Below are 14,703 nucleotides of genomic sequence, written 5' to 3' on the forward strand. Positions count from 1 at the left end.
GATTCCCTTCAGCGGCCAAAGGACCCTCAGAAAAATTAGGATGGATGGAGGCCCAAGTCAAGTAATCGAGAAACGAGCTGTGGGATGAGCAGCTGGCACCCTGCTGGCCCTGAGAGTCTGCCATTCATTCACTCACGTAATCATTCACGTATTTCCTGATTGTCAACTGTGTGTCAGGCATTGAACCAGTTGCGGGGAATATACCCCATAAGAACATGACCCAGACCTTAGAATTGACAGTCCACTTACCAGAAGGCTTGCAGGATGTTGCTGAAATAATGAGTTGTGTGCAACTGTCAAGACTTACTGTCAGGACTTCTCTGGTGGTCCACTGGTTAAGAATCTGCCTTCCAATGCAGGAGACGAGGTTCAATCCCTCGTCCAGGAACTAAGATCCCACATGCCTCAGGGAAACTAAGCCCCACCCTGAGCCTGCATGAACTGGAGCTTGAGGGCCACAACTGGAGAGAAGCCCTCATGCTGCAACGGAAGATCTCACATGTTGCAATTAAGACCCTTACACAGCCAAGTAAATAAACAATTTTTTTTAAGTTTATTATCATTAAGAGCTTTGGGACTGGTCATAGCGAACACCCTCTTCCAACAACACAAGAGACAACTCTACACATGGACATCACCAGATGGTCAATACCGAAATCAGATTGATTATATTCTTTGCAGCCAAAGATGGAGAAGCTCTATACAGTCAGCAAAAACAAGACCCAAATAACCATGATGGTGTGATCACTCACCTATAGCCAGACAACCTGGAGTAGGAAGTCAAGTGGGCTTTAGGAAGCATCACTACGAACAAAGCTAGTGGAGTTGATGGAATTCCAGCTAAGCTATTTCAAATCCTGAAAGATGATGCTGTGAAAGTGCTGCACTCATTATGCCAGCAAATTTGGAAAACTCAGGAGTGGCCACAGGACTGGAAAAGGTCAGTTTTCATTCCAATCCCAAAGAAAGGCAATGCCAAAGAATGTTCAAACTACTGCACAATTGCACTCATTTCACATGCTAGCAAAGTCATACTCAAAATTCTCCAAGCTCTTCAATAGTACATGAACTGAGAACTTCCAGATGTAGAAGTTGCATTTAGGAAAGGCAAAGGAACAAGAGATCAAATTGCCAACATCTGTTGGATCATAGAAAAAGCAAGAGAATTCCAGAAAAACATCTACTTATGCTTTATTGACTATGCTAAAACCTTTGACTCAATGGACATGAGTTTGACCAGGCTCTGGGAGTTGGTGGTGGACAGGGAAGCCTGGTGTGCTGCAGTCCAAGGGGTCACAAAGAGTCGGACATGACTGAGCAACTGAACTGAACTACAAGCCTTTGACTGTGTGGATCATGACAAACTGTGAAAAATTCTTCAAGAGATGGGAATACCAGACCACCTGACCTGCCTCCTGAGAAATCTATATGCAGGTCAAGAAGCAACAGTTAGAACTGGACATGGAACAATGGACTGGTTCCAAATTGGGAAAGGAGTATGTCAAGGCTGTATATTGTCACCCTGCTTATTTAACTCATATGCGGAGTACCTCGCATGAAATTCTGGGCTGGATGAAGCACAAGCTGGAATCAAGACTGCCGGGAGAAATACCAATAACCTCAGATATGCAGATGACACCACCCTTATGGCAGAAAGTGAAGAGGAACTAAAGAGTCTCTTGATGAGAGTGAAAGAGGAGAGTGAAAAAGCTAACTTAAAACTCAACATTCAAAGAAAGAAGATCATGGCATCTGGTTCCATCACTTCATGGCAAAACAATGGAAACAGTGACAGATTTTATTTTCTTGGGCTCCAAAATCACTGCAGATGGTGACTGCAGTCATGAAATTAAAAGACGCTTGCTCCTTGGAAGAAAAGTTATGACAAACCTAGACAGCATATGAAAAACACAGACATTACTTTGCCGACAAAGGTCTACCTAGTCAAAGTTATGGTTTTTCCAGTAGTCATGTACAGATGTGAGAGTTAGACCGTAAAGAATGCTGAGCACTAAAGAAACGATGCTTTCGAACTGTGGTGTTGGAGAAGACTCTTCAGAGTCCTTTGGAATGCAAGGAGATCAAACCAGTCAACTCTAAATGAAATCAATCCTGAATATTCACTGGAAGAACTGATGCTGAAGCTGAAGCTCCAATACTTTGGCCACCTGATGCGAAGCACCAACTCATTGGAAAAGACCCTGATGCAGGGAAAGATTGAAGGCAGGAAGAGAAGGGGATGACGGAGGATGAGATGGTTGGATGGCATCACCCACCAATGGATATGAGTTTGAGCAAGCTCCGGGAGACGGTGAAGGACAGGGAAGCCTGGCGTGTTGCAGTCCATGGGGTTGCAAAATGTCAGACACGACTGAGCAACTGAATAACAATCATTAAGAGGTTTGGGAAGCAAAGTAGAGCCAGGAGTGTCGGGCTGGCTCATGCAGTGAAAAGAGAAACACAGCAGAACCACAAGCAGAAGCCTCACTTCCTCTTCGAAAACCTCAAAAACTTCTCCAATCCATAACCATTGCCACCTCCAACCTTGAGGACAGTCAGCTGAGCTCCTGGCCAGCTCAGTGCCTAGTTCTGGAGCTCTCTCATATGGATAATTTTGAGGAGCACCAGGTCAGGAGTCCAGGTCAGGATAAGGGGGAGTTTGGGGCCATCATTGCTTCAGAAGGCTAAGCAACTCTGTGACTTCACAGGGTTGAGGGTGGGGAGCTCAACCCAGTCCACAGTGTGCTCACCTCCCCCTGCTCTGTGGCTGACACCTGCCTCCTCCTGCCTGACACCCACTTATCTCATCTCCCTGGACAGCCCAGCTGTCAGTCAGATGCAACAAGTTGGCCTTTGGCTTCACACCCTAGGGTGGGGAGATTCTGAGATAGGGCGCATCAGCTCTCACATTTGCAGAAGGGGCCTCGAGACCCTTGCATCTTCCCCTGCACCCACCTGTGACCTTCCAGCCCTTCTGTGGACAAAATGGTAGCTGTTGTTGTTCAGTCACTAAGTCCTGTCCAACTATTTGCAACCTCATGGACTGCAGCACGCCAGCTCCTCTCTCTTCCACGATATCCTGGAGTTTGCTCAAACTCATGTCTATTGAGTCAATGATACTGTCCAACCATCTTTTCCTCCATTCCCCCCTTCTCCTCATGCCTTCAGTCTTCCCCAGCATCAGGGTCTTTTCTAATGAATCAGCTCTTTGCATCAGGTGGCTAAAGTATTGGAGCTTCAGCATCAGTCCTTCCAATGAATATCAGGGTGGATTTCCTTTAAGATTGACTGGTTTGATCTCCTTGCAGTCCAAGGGACTCTCAAGAGTTCTCTCCAATTTGAAAGCATCACTTCTTCATTGCTTAGCCTTTTTTATGTTCCAACTCTCACAATCGTACGTGACCACTGGAAAAACCATTGCTTTGACCATATGCATCTTTATCGGCAGAGTAATGTCTATGCTTTTTTATACGGTGTCTAGGTTTGTCATAGCTTTTCTTCTAAGGAGGAAGTGTCTTAATTTCATGGCTGCAGTCATCGCCCGCAGTGACTTTGGAGTTCAAGAAAATAAAGTCTGTCACTGTTTCCATTGTTTACCCCTCTATTTGCCATAAAGTGATGGGACTGGATGCCATGATCATAGTTTTTTGAATGGTTTGAGCCAGCTTTTCACTCCTCTTTCACTCTCATTAAGAGGCTCTGTAGATATATCTTCAAATGACATCTTAGGTTCACCCTACTTATCTCCTCATCTCACCATTCCAAGAGGACAGGAGACAGAAAGAGGTCACACAGCTGGGTTCAAATCCAGTGGTGATAATATACTCTTAACCATCTTATGCCTACCATATACACAGATATCCTATCCAGCCTTGTGTCAAACGGAGAAAAACTGATGTTTCCCTATGTGCCCACCATTAGAAGAATTGTACATACGTGCAACAGAATACTGTGCAGCCATCAAAAAGCAAAGGTTAAATCTATTGAGTACCTTCTGTGTGCTAAACCTCTTTATAATCATCTCAGTTAAGGACTTCCCTGGTGGTCTGATAGCTCATTTGGTAAAGAATCTGCCTGCAATGCATAAGACCTGGTTTGATTCCTGGGTCGGGAGATCCTCTGGAGAAGGGATAGGCTACCCACTCCAGTATTCTTGGACTTCCCCTGTGGCTCAGCTGGTAAAGAATTGCCTGCAATGCGGGAGACCTGGGTTCGATCCCTGCGTTGGGAAGATACCCTAGAGAAGGGAAAGGCTACCCACTCCGTATTCTGGCCTGGAGAATTCCATGGACTGTATAGTCCATGGAGTCACAAAGAATCAGACATGACTAAATGACTTTCCGGAGAAGGCAATGGCAAGCCACTCCAGTACTCTTGCCTAGAAAATCCCATGGATGGAGGAGCCTGGTAGGCTGCAGTCTGTGGGGTTGCTAAGGGTCAGACATGACTGAGAGACTTCACTTTCACTTTTCACTTTCACACATTGGCGAAGGAAATGGCAACCCACTCCAGTGTTCTTGCCTGGAGAATCCCAGGAACGGGGGAGCCTGGTGGGCTTCCGTCTATGGGGTCACACAGAGTCGGACACGACTGAAGTGACTTAGCAGCAGAGGCAGCAGCAAAAGACTTTCACTTTCACTGGTGGTCCAGTGGTTGGGAATCCAACTGCCAATGCAGGGTACATGCGTTTCATCCCTGATCCGGGAAGATCCCACATGCCAAGGGAGGGCAACTAAGCCTGTGCCCCACAACTACTGAGCCTGGGTGCCCTAGGACCTGTTCTCTGCAACAAAAGAAGCCACCACAATGAGAAACCCATGCATCACAGCTAGAGAAAGCCCTTGAGTAGCAACGAAGACCCAGATCAGCAGGAAAAAAAAAATTGTTTTTAATTTTCCTCAAAATGTCCCAAGCTAAGAATTATTAATGTCCCCATTCTATAAATAAGCAAACAAAGATTCAGCAAGGGTAAACCAGATAGCAACCACTCAAATGCCCACAGTGGCCATACGGTTAACAAAAAGTGGTCCAAGAATAGTATGATACCAATGGTACCTGCTTATACATGGAACAACAGACTTGTTCCAAATAGGAAAAGGAGTACATCAAGGCTGTTTATTGTTACCTTGCTTATTTAACTTATATGCAGAGTACATCATGAGGAACGCTGGGCTGGAAGAAGCACGAGCTGGAATCAAGATTGCTGGGAGAAATATCAATAACCTCAGATATGCAGATGACACCACCCTTATGGCAGAAAGTGAAGAGGAACTCAAAAGCCTCTTGATGAAAGTGAAAGAGGAGAGTGAAAAGGTTGGCTTGAAGCTCAACATTCAGAAAACAAAGATCATGGCATCTGGTCCCATCACTTCATGGGAAATAGATAGGGAAACAGTGGAAACAGTGTCAGACTTTATTTTTTGGGGCTCCAAAATTACAGCGGATGCTGATTGCAGCCATGAAATTAAAAGACGCTTACTCCTTGGAAGGAAAGTTATGACCAACCTTGACAGTATATTAAAAAGCAGAGACATTACTTTGCCAGCAAAGGTCCGTCTAGTCAAGGCTATGGTTTTTCCAGTGGTCATGTATGGATGTGAGAATTGGACTGTGAAGAAAGCTGAGCGCTGAAGAATTGATACTTTTGAACTGTGGTGCTGGAGAAGACTCTTGAGAGTCCCTTGGACTGTAAGGAGATCCAACCAGTCCATTCTAAAGGAGATCAATCCTGGGTGTTCATTGGAAGGACTGATGCTAAAGCTGAAACTCCAATACTTTGGCCACCTCATGCGACGAGTTGACTCACTGGAAAAGACTCTGATGCTGGGAAGGATTGGGGGCAGGAGGAGAAGCGGACGACAGATAATGAGATGGCTGGATGGCATCACCGACTCTGTGGACATGAGTTTGAGTGAACTCCGGGAGTTGGTGATGGACAGGGAGGCCTGGCGTGCTGTGATTCATGGGGTCGCAAAGAGTCGGACACGACTGAGCGACTGAACTGAACTGAACTGAACTGAATGGTACCTGACACTCAGCCTTGGTGTCAGGATTAACAAGGAAAGGTGGGGACTGAGGCAAACCAGAGAGCTTGGGCCATTCATCATGACTCAGCATAATTACAGGACACTGCTGCCAAAGGTTCTAACTCCTCTAGAGAATCCAAAATCAGGATTCTTCTGTGAAATGTCTAGATTTTCTTCTTTTAAAAAAAATTGGTTCAATTGTCTTAAAAAATGTGCTCTCCAATCAGGACAGATCTGTGTGCCAGATCCGGCCACCTCTGCCCAGGGTCCCAGAGCCCTAGCTCTTTCCTGTGGATATGACCCACATTCCTTCGAACAGTCGAAGAATACCAGTTCCTGACAAAATCTGCTGAAAAATATAAGAGGAGAGAGCAACTCCCAACTCATTCCATGAGGCCAGTATTACTCTGATACTAAAACTAAAGACCTTACAAGATACCTACAGACAAATATCTCTTACGGATATATAACAAAAACCCACAGCATAATAATAAGCAAATAGAATCCAACACCGCCAAAGAAATATTATACACCAGGACCAAGTAAGATTTATACCAGAAGTGGTTTGACATCCAAAAATTAATCAGTGGAATACACTATGTCAGTAGAATAAAAGACAAAAACCACACGATCATCTCAAGATGCAGAAAACACACGACAAAACCCAACACTCTTTCATGATAGAAACACTCGCTCAACTAGGAATAGAGAACTTCCTCATCCCAACAAAGAATGTCTACATAAGCATGTGGCCAGGACTTCCCACGTGGTGCGGTGTCTAAGACTCTGTGCTCCCAACGCAGAGGGACCAGGTTCTATTCCTGGTCAGGAAACTAAGTAGGTCTCACAAGCACCAACAAAGATCCTGCGTGCCACAACTAAGACCTGACACAGCCAAATAAGTAAATAAAAAGAACTTGAATTTTAAAAACAGGCAAGTGGCCAACATCGCATATAATAATGAAAGCCTCCTTGCTTTTCCTCTCAGATCAGGAATAATACAACAGGTAAGTTAAACTTTATAAAATTGAAAACTTTTGTGCTTCCAAGGATTCCATCAAGAAATGAAAAGGCTAGGATGGCTGTAATTTTTTTTAAAAAAAAAAAGGTAAATAAGTGCTGACAAAGATGTAGAAAAATCAGAACACTCATCCATTGTTGGTAGGACTACAAAATGGTTCAACTGTTGTGGAAAATGGTTTGATGATTCCTCAAAAAGTGAAAGAATTACCATATGACCCAGGAATCCCACTCCTAGACATTTACCAAAAGAACTGAATACAAACAAGCATTCAGTTGTTCAAACAAGTACATCTACAATACATGTATGTTCTTAGGAGCACTGTTCACGATAGTCGAAAAGTAGAGTCTAAATGTCCGTCAACAGATGAATAGGTAAACAAATTCTCTGGTGGCTCAGATGGTAAAGAATCTGCCTGCAACGCAGGAGACCTGGTTTCGATCCCTGGGTTGGGAAGATCCCTGGAGAAGGAATCTCCAGTATTCTTGCCTGGAGAATTCCATGGACAGAGGAACCTGGTGGGCTACAGTCCATGGGGTCGAAAAGAGTTGGACACGACTGAGTAACTAATACTTTCAGTTTCACTCAGTGGAATAGAGAACAACGTGCAGGAACCTCCAAAACATTATGCGAAGTGAAAGAAATCAAATGCAGAAAGTCAATCCACCTTCCAATGCAGTGGACAAGATCCCACATATTGTGGGGCAACTAAACCCACACGCTGCAGCTAGAGACAGACCGCACACCCAGTGAATACCCAGTGCAGTCAAAAAGAAGTCACATATCATATGACTCCATTTATACGATGTTTAGAATAGATAAATTCATAGAGATGGCAGATTGGACACTCTCAGGGGTTGAGGGGAAGAGAGAATGAAGAGAAATTGCTTAATGGGTAAGGGATTTTACTTGGGAGTTATGGAAGTGTTTTGGAATTAAATACAGGTGGCGGTGGTACAGTGTTCTGAATGTCCTGGGCTGTGCTTCATCATCCAGTTGTGTCCGACTCTTTGTGACCCCATGGACTGTAGCCCACCAGGCTCTAGCAGGGAATTGTTTATTTTAAAATGGTTAATTTTATGTTATGTGAATTTCACCCCAGTAAATTATTTTTTAAAAGAAGAACGTGAAAAGTGTAGAGTATTAATATCTTGCAATCTAGTTCATTAGCCATCTTTTCTATATTGCAGTCATATGTCAGTAAACTAAGTTTTCTTAAAAAAAAAAGTGAAGACTTCCCTGTGGTACAGTGGATAAGAATCCACCAGCCAATGCAGGGGCTAGATATCGCTGATCCAGGAATATTCCACGTGCTGCGGAGGCACGAAGCCCGTGGCCACTACTAAAGCCCTAAAGCCTGTGCTCCACAACAAGAGAAGCCACCAAAATGAGAAACCCATGCACCTCAATGAAGAGTAGCCCCTGCTCACCCCAAACAGAGAAAGCTGGCCTGCAGCAGTGAAGACCCAGAGCAACCAATATAAATAAATAATTTTTTAAAAACGAGTAGTCCTGATACTGTTGTCCAGTTGATATAGGAGGTTTAAAAAACAAAAACGTGAAAAGACAACTCATAGAAAGGTGAAAAAAATTTTTCAAATCATGTATATGGTAAGGAACTTGAATCCAGAAATATAAACAACTCTTAGAAGTCAGTAATAAAGAGCAAATAATTTGCAGCAACATGGGTGGACCTAAAGAGTATCATATTGAGTGAAGTGAGTCAGACAGAGAAAGACAAATATCATGACATCCCTTATATGTGGAATCTAGAAAGAAATGATACAAGTGAACTCACAAAACAGAAAGAGATGCACAGACTTAGAAAACGAATTTATGATTGCCAGGGGGAAAGGAGAGTCAGGGACTTTGGGAAGGTCATGGACACACTGCTATATTTAAAAGGGATAACCAACAAAGACCTATTGTCTAGCACATGGAACTCTGCTCAGCATCACCTGCCAGCCTGGATGGGTGAGGGGTTTGGGGGAGAATGGATACATGTATATGTATGGCTGAATCCCTTTGCTGTTCACCTGAAACCACCACAACATTGCTAATTAGCTATACCCCAATACAAAACAGTTTAATGTTTGGGGGAAAAATTGACAAAGGAAAAAAACTCATGAAAGGTAAATAATCCAATCAAAAAATGGGTAAATGATAGGAACAGACACTTCTTCAAAGAAGGTATATAAATGGACAATAACCATATAAAAAATGCTCAACAACAGAAAACTCAACATTATAAGTCGTTAGAGAAATGCAAATCAAAACCACAATACTACTTCACACCCACGATAATAGTTATAATTTTTTTAAACTATATGATAAAAAGATGTGTTGATGATAATGTAGAGAAATCGGAACCCTTACACATTGCTGGTGGGAATGCAAAATGGTACAACCACTATGGAAAATAATTTGGTGGTTCAAAAATTTAAACAGTTACAGCGTGACTCAACATTTCTAATATGGATATATATACTCGAAAGATTTGAAAACATGTTCATACAGAAACTGGTATACGAATGTTCATAACATCTTTAGTTACAATAACTAAAAAGTGGAAACAATCCACAAATCCACTGTGCTTCAATTAAAAAAAAAAAGAAACCAAATTTCCATCAATTGAATGAATAAACAAAATGTGGTATATTCCTCCAATGGGATATTCTTCATCTATAAAAATGACTGAAGTATTAATGCATGGCAAGGTGAACAATAAATGAAAGAAACCAGTCACAAAGATGGCATATCGTATGATCCTATTTATATGAAATATCCAGAATAGGCAAACATACGGAGATGAAAGTTGATTAGTGGTTGCTTAGAGCTGGAGATTGGGAGTGGGAAATGGGGAGCGTCTGCTTTTAGTGTGATGAAGATGTTTTAGAATAGATAACGGTTTAAAAAATAAAGAACATGGTGGTTACACAACTCTGTGAATATACTGAAAACCATTGAAGTGTCCAGTTTAAATGGATGAATTATGCAGTATGTGTATTATAACTTAAAGCTCTTTAAAAGAGAGAGAACTAAAAAATAAAATAAAATAAAAGAGAGAGACCTGAGGAGTTCCCTGGTGGCACAGTGGATATGACTTCGCCTGCTAATGCAGGGGACATGGGTTCCATCCCTAGTCTGGGAAGATTCCACATGCTAGGAGCACCTAAGCCCATGTGCCACAACAACTGAGTCCTTGCTCTATAGCCCGCAAACTGGAAAAAGAGACCCACCGCAGTGAGGACTCCATGCACCACAGTGAATAGTAGCCCTCACTTACCACAACTAGAGAAAGCCTGTGCAAAGCAACCAAGACACAGCACAGCCAAAAATAAATAAACAGATATAAAAGATTTTCAAAAGAGAGAGATGAGAATATTCTTGCCTCCTGGAACTGGAACGCCTTCCTGGAGTTTCCCATGAATGCCTTCTTCTGGAATAGGAGCTCCATGAAATGAGGGCTCTAGTGAAGTATCCATTAAAATATCAGGCACACACACACACACACCACACCACCCTCTTCAAGTTGATGGTATGTGAACAGGAGCAGGCCCTGAGCAGAGTACTTCCATGCACAAGCTCTGCATTGGCAGGAAGGGTTGTGGAAATGGTGGCTTGGTACTCAACATCCCTTGCTTCCTCCCAGCATGCCTTCTGGCACTGTGAAAAAAACTACATTTCCCAGACTCCCTTGCAGCTAGAACTCTGTGACTATGGTTCTCCGAATCCGTAAACAGTTGGGTGAGATTTGGGAGGTGAAAATAAGAAGGCCAAAGACTCCAAGTCAGCCTTTTTTGCAAATGTATCAGCAGTGGAACCAGAGTCAAAGTTTGGAGCATCTTTTTTTTCTTCTTGCAGATCTGGCATAGGTCTGTAGCCAGCACTTACAGATTCTCCACCTTTCCAAGTGAAGCAAAGAGAGCAACTCCCCAGGCTGGTCAGTTCTGTGGATTTGTCCTGGAATTATTCCTGGAGGCCTTTTCTAGAACTAGCTCCCTGTCCCTTCTTGTTATTTTGGAAGCTTAAGCCTTGTATGACACCCCTTTCCACTTGGCGTGCATGCATGCTAATTTGCTTCAACCGTGTCTGACTCTGTGCGACCCCATTGTTTGTAGCCTGCAGTGCTCCATAGCAGTTTATTTATTTGCAACTGAGTCTTAAAGAATGCACCTGCTTTGCCCAAGTTGTCCTGCATGAAGACATGCAATCAATCATCCTGAACCTCTGTATCCTCATCTTTAGAATGAAAGTAAGAATACCTCACTGAGGATTAAATAGGAAGTATTTTAAGAAGCTAGCATGCTACTTGACAGTAGTTTCGTTAACTGGAGCTTTTTGGTTCAGCTCACGAATCATCGCAGCTTGTACTCCTGTGAGGTAACAAACAGTCTCAGCCTGCATCCTCCTTTCTCCCAGAAGTTTACCCTGACCTTTTCTATCTCTGCATGGTTAAAACTCAGAGCCCAAAGCGGTGGGTCCAGTTTTGTAGGGCAGGGGAGAGTAGGGCAGGGGCAAGACCACCCAAGTGGGGCTTGGATGATCTAGGAACCAGTAGCCCTCTTTTACAGATGAGAAGACTAAGGTTTAGGGAAGATAAAGGACTTGCTTAAGATCAATAAGCCATGAAGGCAGAGAAGGGATCTGAAGACATTTCGTCTGACTCCAGAGTGTGAAGCCTTTCATCAGCACACTGTACATAGAGCTGTCACTTTTGGCATGTGATCCACTCCCCTTTCAGTCTGAGGAAGCAGCTGGCAAACTTTGTTTCAAAGAGAAACAGGCAGGCCCTTGGATTGCTCAGTGGTCAAGGACACCTCTCCAGAAAACTGGGGCAACTTGGGTACCACAAAGGGCATTCAGAAGGTGGCAGGTCCTTTGCTAGGATCTGGCTGAGATGACAACTCTGATTACTTGCCCACGGAGTCAGGAGAAAAAGATCTATTCACTTGGGTTGACATCAACCTGGTACAAGCTGTAGACGAGGTGCCACAGGGTTTGCAGCAATGTATGCTCTAGCAGGGAGCCCAAGCAGTGATGGTTACTCCACCCTCCCTTTCTGCCCATCAGCAGGCCTCAGAGCTTTCCAAGGACATCTTCCCAGGGCCCTAGGATTTTCACACCTTCAGAGAGTACCCCCACACACACTGCCAGTCCCCATCCCACCAATTCCCCACCTTTAAGGTACAATGGGCAGCTTCCTCCTCTAAGACGGACCTCAGTTCAGCAACCTCTTCCACCTCTGAGGGTCTGCAGCCCTCGTTTCATGCAGACTGCCCCTCAGGGACAGAGCAAATCCTGCCTTGTGTCCTGATTACAGTGGGAAAGTAGGAGGCCTGGGCTGACCTCAAACATACATCGGCCCCACTGTTCTTGCATGTTATTGAGTCTCTAGGAACCTCTTTCTTAAGCTGTGAAAAGTTACTAATACCTACTTTGCTGGAGAGGTAAGCATGTACTGGGGCTCCTGTTCAGCAGATGGTCATTCCCTCCTCCTGGCCTCTCTCCTGCCTTTCAGATTATACCATCCTTCAGGGCAAGACACAGACACTTTTTATCTCTTTATTCACAACCACACCCATCCACACCTGCCCATGGAGGCTGCCTGACAAAACCTGTTGAATGAGTCAACGACTAGAAGCCTATAGTGTAAACCACTCCATTTGTTTCATTCCTTTGTTGAACAAAAGTGTCTTGAGTCTTAACCAGATGCCAAGCCCTGTGCTTGGTGCCAAGGATAGAAAACAAGAGTCAAGCTCCCTGTCCCTCAAGAAGCCTATGGGTTGTTGTAAAACAGACATGTTGGATATTACTGTCCAGTGGGGTCACTGGACTAGGGGTGTCCAGAGGGGAGTGTCTAGCCTGGGGAGGCGGGGAAGTTTCCTGGAGGGGCTGGGGCCTCATCTAAGTTCATTTAGTGTCTGTCTCTCCAACCATTAGAACGGAAGTACCATGAAGGCAGAGATTTTGGCTTTGTTCACTGCTGTGTCCCCAGGACCCAAAAGACCACCTGGTACATAGTAGGTGCTTGATCAATATGTATTGAATGAATGAATGAAACAGGCAAAGGAGAGGAAGAATTGTGGTCAGAGGCTTGGAGGCAGGAGATCACTTGGCTCCTCTGGGTTCCTGCATCCCTTGTTTTGCTTTCAAGAAACCCAATCACTCTACACAGGGCCCTACCCCTCACAGAGGCTCTCACACCCCTGTGTTAGTCTCAACAGCCCAGTGAGGTGAGCTGGGCAGGTACAACTCTCCCTACTCACCCATGGGGAAACAATTCGTGATTTTTTTTCTTTTTTTTGAGAAGCCAACAAATCTTTATTAAACACCTGCAAAGTTACTGGGAGGAAGCCATGATGCTGGTCTTCTTCATGACATTCTTGGGCTTAGTGCTCTCTTCCTGGCTACAGATGGAGATCTTGTCTAACTCGTCGGGACTCCAGCCATACTGCTCATTCACACATTTAGCTTGCTGCCTGTCAGATCCCCCAGGATCTCGGCCACTAGCCAGAGACTGATGTGCTGATAAGTGATGCCCACGACATGGCAGATTTTGGACAGAGTCTTCAAAGCCGGTTATACCTTCCAAGAGATCCATGTTTTTATCCAGGGCTTACCAGAAGGCCTGGAAGTGGCAGGTCCCCAGCAAGTCTCTGAGGGACAAAATCTGCTGGGTGGGCCATTCTTCCTGCTGCACTTGCATAGCATGAAGTCGGTGTGGGGCAGGTTGGTGAGGGCCTTTAGCAGGATCTGGGCAGTGACCGTGGTCTGGAGGAAGGCTGGGTACTGCTTCAGAACAGCCGGGTTGGCTTCCAGATCATAAATATTTTCCTTTGCCTGCGTCTCCACATAGTGTTCCAGGGTGGCCAGGTTCTCAGGATTGTACCTGTCCATCCCCTTGAGTGATTTGCCTGCATTCGCTCTCACCTGCTCAAACATCACCATGACAGCTGACGCCTCCCATGCTGGGGATGGAGCTGAAGATCCTGTCGGGCTGCATCCTCAAGAACTAGAGAAGTGGGGAAACTGATCTTTAGAGAGAAAAAGTGATTGACCCACGGTCCTATGGCAAATTGGTGGCCTTGCTGAGAGGAGAACTCAGGTCTCCTGGCTCTGAGACATGGCTCTAACCTGCTCCCCTGAGGGCAGCTCTGCCCTCCAAGGACCGACACGGCTAGCTGCGGTGCTCAGCTGAGCTGTGTGTCTCGACCTTCACATCTGGAGAGGGGACCCAGAATCAAGGTGAAGAGAAAGCTCCTGGTCCTGAGAATGGAGACGGTGCAGTAATAGAAACGGTGATGAAGAGGAGGAGGAAAATTAGAACTTATCTGTGGTGCTCAGTTGCTTCAGTCGTGTCCAGCTCTTTGCAACCCCATGGACCATAGCCCTCTAGGCTCCTCTGTCCACGGAATTCTACAGGCAAAATTCCTGAAGTGGGCTGCCATTTTTAGGAATTTCAGTTGTTGTTCGGTCGCTAAGTCATGTCCGACTCTTTGCGACCCCTGTGGATTTCAGCATGCCAGGGTCCTCTGTCCTCCACCACCTGCCAGAGTTTGCTCAAATTCATGTCCATTGAGTCAGTGACGCTATCTGACCATCTCATCCTCTGCTGCCCCCTGCTCCTTTTGCCTTCAATCTTTTCCAGCGTCA

At 44.8% G+C, this 14,703-nt stretch overlaps 1 pseudogene; it reads right to left on the reverse strand.

The window, feature by feature from the left end:
• Window positions 1-13,390: 13,390 nt before the first annotated feature.
• LOC129538500 (eukaryotic translation initiation factor 3 subunit K pseudogene) lies at window positions 13,391-14,031 on the reverse strand (annotated as a pseudogene).
• Window positions 14,032-14,703: the final 672 nt, after the last annotated feature.

The sequence above is a fragment of the Moschus berezovskii genome, chromosome 2 (assembly GCF_049115385.1).
Source record: "Moschus berezovskii isolate FMDL1 chromosome 2, NW_MosBer_1.0, whole genome shotgun sequence".
Classification (NCBI taxonomy): domain Eukaryota; kingdom Metazoa; phylum Chordata; class Mammalia; order Artiodactyla; family Moschidae; genus Moschus; species Moschus berezovskii.